We start from the raw sequence: 7533 nt of genomic DNA, 5'->3' as shown, positions 1-7533 counted from the left end.
GCCAGAGAGTCATGATTTCCAGGTGGGCCTGGCCTGACCTGGCTGTATTTTCAGTGTGCTTCAGGAAAGAAAGTAAATCCACTAGTGTGGGGTGACTTTACCCTTTTATAGCATTAGAAAATACATTCTTGTTGGAGTCAAATATATTGGACAGAAAGTGACTTCTGCCTTCACAGAGAGACTATGTCCCCTTCAAGATTCCCAGTTATATCCTGCAGTGGCCAGGGCTGCCTGCAGGCTTGGCAACCACTCGTGTCCCTGGTGAGCAGCTGGTGCAGCCATCCCATGCTCAAGGGATGTTAGCTGACATGCAGACAAAAATGGAGATGCTCATTGTCTTATTTGGATGTTGGGACAAATGGCTGGTATTATCCATTTTCCTTTTGATAAAGATGTTGACCATTTTAAAGATCACAAAGTCAACACTTGAGATAATGACATCTAATTCCAAGTATGCCATGTACTGTCTTTTCCATGTTAAATAGAGGAATATCCCATCAGACTGTATTGTTTTGATCACCCCTTTATTCTAATCCTCTTGGAAAGTGAAGACTCTTTTCCAACCTTTTGCAATTCAAAATAGAAGGAAGACAAAGAACACCAGCTGCTCTGTGTGCTATTAATCCAAGCATAGTTCTCTCCTGAATTGTAGATATAATGCCTAACTGGAATTGCAAGAAGTGCTGCACCATGAAGACTTGATAGGTCATTGGTAAATTGCACACCCCTCTGGCATGCCTGGTTAGCCTTCCTTAAATTTATTGAAAAGCTCTCAAGTGGATTTTAGCCTCTGACTGCTTTTTTTCTGAACTTAATCCTGCAGTTATTGAGTTACCACCTCTGGGGACTAGGAAGAGAGTGTTATAACATGGTAAAAATCTACATCAATTTCACCATAGCTTGCCAAGTGAAATATCCCTACAAATGCACTAGGTTCATTGAAATATCAAACTCCAGATTGTTGAAGTAGTGTTCAGTAATTGTAGAGAAGATCAACTGGTTTGAATACAAGTTTAGCTCTTAAATACTGATTAGTCATCAGAGATGACTCCAGTTTTGACTTCACAATTTAGTCCTTGCCCACTTCCCTTTGATTCTTGTAATCACTCTGAAGACTGAAAATGTCAGGGGCAGCCACTGTGTCACTAATCAAAATGCAGCACTAAATTGGGTGCTCAGTGAGTTTTACTGAGCAGGTCTTATGTTCTGTGAGTAGGAAAAATACTCTTGAAAATAAGTGGGCCCAGTGCTCTGGGAAAGAATAATTGAAAAGGATGATTAATTTATGAATTCTTTTCACTTTCCTTTAAAATAAATTACTCTGGAGGCAATTAAGAATTTCTTCCCATGTAATAGGTTAAATTGATGAATTGTGATGGTCTAGAAATGGCTTAGATTTATTTTGGGCAAGTACAGTCTATCAAATTAAAATTAATACATTTTCTAACAGTCTTTCAATAAACAAAAAAGCCTCATTGGTACTGATGATATAAATGCTGTTTGTAAATGATTTATCCTCACCTCACTCTTTGAGGTCTTTGTCCAAGGGTTAAGTTCAACTTTTACCTGATATTATTTCAAGAAGAAAAACAATGCATATGGGTCAATGAGTTATGGACAAAAGAGATTCATTTGCTGAATGGTTTTAACATGAATAAAAGATTTTTTAAGAACTGTATATAGTATTTTGGTTACCACCTGTGAAAATAATGTAAGCAGTTTTACTTTTCTGCGCTGCAGGTACTTAACAATAGTTAGGAATTTAAAGCACAAGTTTCCTTGTGTTAAAGATTTAATTTTTTTTTTTATTTATCCTTTTGTGGTGTAAAGCCTGTGGAAAACCTCTATCTAATTTTCTAATCTTAAGGCCTCTTGTATATTTTCTAAACACAAAATCCAGCTCATGGTTTACTGTGGAGTTTACTGTTAATTAACTATAAACCCAGAAGGGTCAAAAGTGGGATTCTACAAAAGGATTTAACCAGTATATTTTGTCAGCTCTCAGCTAATTCTCATTAACCTGTAGCTAAAGAAAAACCAAGGTGCCCCAGCATAATATTTGGGATATTGTGGAGAAATTCAGGTGTATTCCTGCTGTGAGCCAGAAGAGTCCTCCAGGAAAGCCCGAGACAGAGGAGAGGGCATGGTGGAGATGCTGTTGTTCCTCCTTCACCCTGATCCATGCCAGCTTATACTGACTCCATGATATTCCATTCCCAATCTAAAATGCAAACTAATTACACAGAACTTGATGATTATGATGATGATAATAATCTAGTAAGAGAAGCAATGTATACATGTATGTGATTGACACAGTGCAGTCTTAAAAACAAATGCTAATTTTTTACTTGTAGAAGATAAACCTAGTTTATACCCAGAACTATATTGTCTAAAGTTATAAGCTTGAATTACTTTAAGTTTGAGATGCATATTATTTATAAAAAAGGCATTTAAGAGTTGAAATGCAGCAATTGAAATTTTTTAAACAGTATTCTACGATTATTTTTACAGTTATTTACAAAAGGAATTATTCAGGGTGTATTTCAACAGATGATGGATTTTTTCCCAAGAGATTCTGGATGATGGTGGTAAAGACCTACATTTTCCAGGTTGCCTTTTCCAAGACAGTGAAGATCATACTCAATCTTTACTGAGTACCCATTCTTTTAGTAGCAGAAGAACCCCTTGATGTAACAGTATTTACAAGGGTGTATGGCTTTCTGTTGCATCATATTTTTATCTGTCAAACTCTGTCAGTCTGTGGGAAAAAGAATGAATACTTAAAAATATCTCAGTGCAGCTTAGGCAAGCAATATGCTAAATGTGAGCATTTTTTTTTAAAGTCTGTAGGAATAGAAAATCACAATAAAATACACCAAAATTAATGGCTATAGAGGTGATCAGAACTTTTAAGATCTGATTGTCTGGCAATTATCTTCAAATGTACTTCACAGCCAGGGAATAAGGTTGAGTCAAGCAAGCTTTTTGTACAGAAGTCAGACACAAAATTCATCAATAAAAGATACTGAATAAACTGTACCACAGTGACATGTAACTGCTCTTAGAGTTTTGGTGGTTAATTTAAACCTCAATCTTGTACCATATTACCATTTTAAACTTCATCTGGTCTGATGTATACCCTACTTAGGCAGTAGCTGGGATAAAAATGGTATCCTGGTGTTGTAGAATACTGTAGGTAGGATAGAGGTGCTGGTTGAAATAGATCTCTGTGCAACTGTTGTGACAGACAATCAATTGCACTCAAACATAACTTAATATCAGGGAATATATATATGATATATATAGTATCCAAATCTTATTTTCCACTGCTTTTTCAATCATAATCTGCTGTACTGTGTAAAAATGTAGCCGTTTAAGGGGAGGTTACACTGTGTAGCTGTGAAAACATCAACAAAAAGGTTTTGTTATTCTTGTGCTGTTACCTGCTAGCTTTCCCGAAGAAACAGCTGCCTAACTGGAAAGGTAAAGCAGGCAGGGCTTCTGTGCCTTGTTTATAGTCTAAACCAACCCTCTTTCAGTTTAAAACCACTCTTCCTTGCCCTATGCCTATATATACCTGTGAAAACTCCCTCTCTGGCTTTCTTATAGGCTCCTTTTACATACTGGAAATGTCTTTGTTTTAAAAGCTTTGCTTGGTCAATCAGAAAAAACAAAAAGCAACAAAATCTCCCCAAACCCACTAATCCCCCAGGTTTTGGGTTTTGTTTTATTCTGATCCTGTGCAGGTAGCTTTTCTCCCCTTAATGCTTCAAAAGTTGATTTTGTCCAGTTGCTGTGATCAGCAAGTGAGCTTTGTGACAGTGTTTCTTCTCTTGTGTCAAGCTTCATCTCTGAGCTTCAGATTTAGCTAAAATTGACTTGTTCTTTTCTATCCTATGTCTATATTATACCTATTTCAAGAAGAAAAATCTTGAGTGGGAACTCAAATTTTTGTCTACAGTTTCCCCCCTGTGAAATAGGTATAGATTTCAAAGAGTGCTGCACCTACAAAAATGTGCAGACTAGAAATGTCCAGAAGGTAGTACTACCAGTTGTGCTTCCTTGTGCAGGTAAGCATGATTACTTCAGAGATTCATCTAACTTTGTGGCTTCTGAATATGCTGTGTCCTAAGAGCCTGTGACTTGTGCTTTAGTTATTCCCTGTGCCCTCTGCTGATGCAGAGTTCTGTGTGGCTTAGGGCTCTGAAGACTCTCCTGCCTCTACAGGCCGTAGTATTACATCTCACATGCTGCTCTGTTATCCCTTTGTGTATTCCTCTGTTTCACTCAATCTTGTTCTAATGAGACTTTGTATAGGGCTCCTGAGTCTACACCTGCCTCCGTAAGGGCAACTGTCTCAGGCTGGCAGACACTGCAGTGTCTGCCGAAAAAAAGATGTTTTACATTATCTTTGCAGTTGCTGAAATTCTTAAAATGGATTCCTTTTATTAAGTCAGCATCATAGTTATGAGTGCCTTAACCACTGCCATAGCTTCATTAGCTTTTCTTGCTGTTGCTATAGAAATATATATTTACATTGTTCTGAAATAGATAAGCAAGTTAACAAAAGGTGGAAAATAACAAGAAAAGCATGGAGGTTATTAGTATTTTATTTATTTCAAATCCGTATAATCCTGTTAGATAAAGCAGATATTGAAATAGGAACAGCTGACTTTAGGTAGGTGTTACATAATTTATAAAATAGTGTGTCTGATCAGGAACATTATAGGTGAGGAAATGACTTGAAGCAGTGGCAGGGTAGGTTTAGATTGGACGTTTGGAAAAAGTTCTTCACTGAGGGAGTGGTCAAGCACTAGAACAAGGTCTTCCAGGTGGTGATCATGGCCCCAAGTCCATAGGTGTTAAGGGAGTGTTAGTTCTTAGATAGAAGGTTTAACTTCTAGGTTATCTTGTGTGGATTCAGGAGTTAGTCTTGATGATCCTTTTGGAACCCATCCAACTCAAGGTATTTTATAGTTCTACATGTGCACACTGTTGAATTTTCTTCTGGATCTCTTATCTTCTCAGATCCTTTTATATTATCACCAGTCTGTAAAACATTTCAAAGTACTCAATGTGGGGGTTTTCTGCCATTTTTGTGACTCTGATATGTCATAGTTAATGCACAATTTTTATTTACTCAGACATTTGTATATAAGATGGCAAGAGAGTAATATTTTGCTTTCCTTTTTAAAGGCACCAGTAGAAGAGGAGGTAAGAAGCTGGAGTCAGCATCACAGGACCATTCAGCCATTTTTTGATAGCTGATGTGTCCGTACCTCATTGTCGCAATTATTCCTCAGTGCTGCCTTAGGATTATTTTACTAAGTCTTCGTGGAAGCTCACCTATGGTCTCAAAAAGTTGTGTTTTAGCAGTAAAAATCACTTTCAGGTGTAATGGCTGCATTGAATGGAGATTAAGATCTTGGCAAAATCTCTTTGTGATGTTTGACAGATGTGATTCTGCTAAAAGTGGGGAACATATCTATCTAAAATGGGGAACATATCTATCTAAAAACATATCTATCATTTTACTCCCATTGTTTACAGATGTATAGGAACACAGGCTGTAAAGGAGTAAAGAATCAAGCATTCAGTTTTGATACTGGGCTGATAAGATCATTCTGCTCCTGGTATGCTGCACCAGGAAATTACAATATCAAATGCTTTGCATGTTACATTTATTTTCCCAAAGCAAAATTTTCAGTGTATGATGTTACATATCATTCTAACTTCTGCTTACAGATACATTGATCTTTATATTGAGGTTAACCGTGCGAAAAAAATGAGACTGAGATTTGGTGTCTGCTCATAATGAAATATTACTTCCAACCCCCTTCTCCACAGGATTAATTGCATAATTTAGTGGTCAGACGCCCAATGGCATGACAGAGATTGTTTTTCTGAGCCAAATGAAGACTAAGGAATACTTTCTGTACATCCCATATCAAAGAACCAGGACAATGAAGAAGAAGTAAATGATAATGTGTTCACAAGCAAAAGTCCCAAATGCTTATTTTGTGGCTGTAAAGTGATTTTATGGGGACACTCAAGTTGGTGTAACCTTACAGCATTTGAGAGACAGCTCATAGCAACCTTTTCCTAGCTCCGTACCAACATGAACAGAGTCCAGGATTTATGAGGTAATACACAGTAACTTTGCTTCTGCCAGCACTGTCTTGGCCTTGGTTGAAAATCCAAGCTCTTTCTTGGCTAATGAAAAGGTTTGGTTTGCCTTTTGTGCTTACATCCTGTGCTAGAGTAGAGCAATAAACAGAGCTCGCCTGGTTTGCTGTGAAGAGTTATGACAGTGTGAAGTGCTCAAATATGAGATACTGTAGCCCAGATGCTCTTAAAAACATAAGCAATGAAGATGAGTTTACTATCTACAGGAATCAATCAGTCTGGAGACTTGGAACTGCAGAAAATAATTTAGCTGTCCCTGTAGACAAGCTGAACATGTGAAAGTGATGTATCCTCTCAATAAAGAAGGCCAACTGCATACTAGACTAAAAGCAAGGGCATGGAGAGTGGGTGGAGGGAAGCGATTATTTCCCTCTGTTTGGTGCTTGTGAGACTGCGTCTGAAATACTATGTTCAGCTTTGGGCCCCTCAGTACAAGAAATACATAGATATACTGGAGTGAGTCCAGAAAAGGGCTGCTGGGATGTTGGAGCAAGTTATATACAAGGAGAGGCTGAGAGAGCTGGGTTTGTTTAGCCTGAAAGGAAGATGCTGTTGCTGTCCTGAACTGTCTGGTGGGTAGTTACATGGAAGATGAAGCCAAACTCTTCTGGTAGGTTCACAAGAACAGACCAAGAGGCATCAGAGAGAAGATGCAATGGGGTAAATCGAATCCAATAGCAGAAAAACTATTTTATATTGAGAGTGGTCAGACATTAAATCTGAGAGTGATTGTGTAATATCCACCTTCAAGTATATTCAGAACTCAAGCAGAGAAGCTCAGCTAGGCAAATTTGATCTCATGAGAGCTTTTCAATCTGTATTATTCTGATTCTTATTATGTAGCCTGCCAGAAATGGTAGAAAATTTTACTCATAGATACTATTCAACAGAAGGTTTGCCTTTAGGGGATATTTCAAAGCAACCTGAGGTACTGATTGTGGAAGCTCATTCCTGTCTCAGTTGAATGTAGCCTTTATTTATCAGCATGCACTAGACTGAAAAAAATGTTCAGTCACTGTTGTTTGCACCAACAGCTCTGTTTCTCTCCAGATAGCTCAGAGAGAGAAAATGACTTTCCAACAATGGATGTATTAGAGAGCTCTGCTGTATATCTCAGCTTTCACCAGAAACTTCTTCAGCTTTCACCAGAAACTGAGTTCACTTGCCCTCGTGTTGAAGCTGACACTTTATGATAGAGTATGATAGAGCAATTGGACTTTATTACTATATTTTGCCCTAAAATTTATGATAGTCTCTTCCATTAAGCAAGCTTTGTTCTATTTGTTAGTGTTTTGTTGGCATTTTTGGGGGGGTATTTTTTAGGTAATTAGGTATTAAGAGTACTTG

This window comes from Sylvia atricapilla, chromosome 4 (genome assembly GCF_009819655.1).
Source record: "Sylvia atricapilla isolate bSylAtr1 chromosome 4, bSylAtr1.pri, whole genome shotgun sequence".
In the NCBI taxonomy this organism is placed as follows: domain Eukaryota; kingdom Metazoa; phylum Chordata; class Aves; order Passeriformes; family Sylviidae; genus Sylvia; species Sylvia atricapilla.
The sequence above is the reverse complement of the archived record's forward strand: the minus strand, read 5'-3'. Positions refer to the sequence as shown.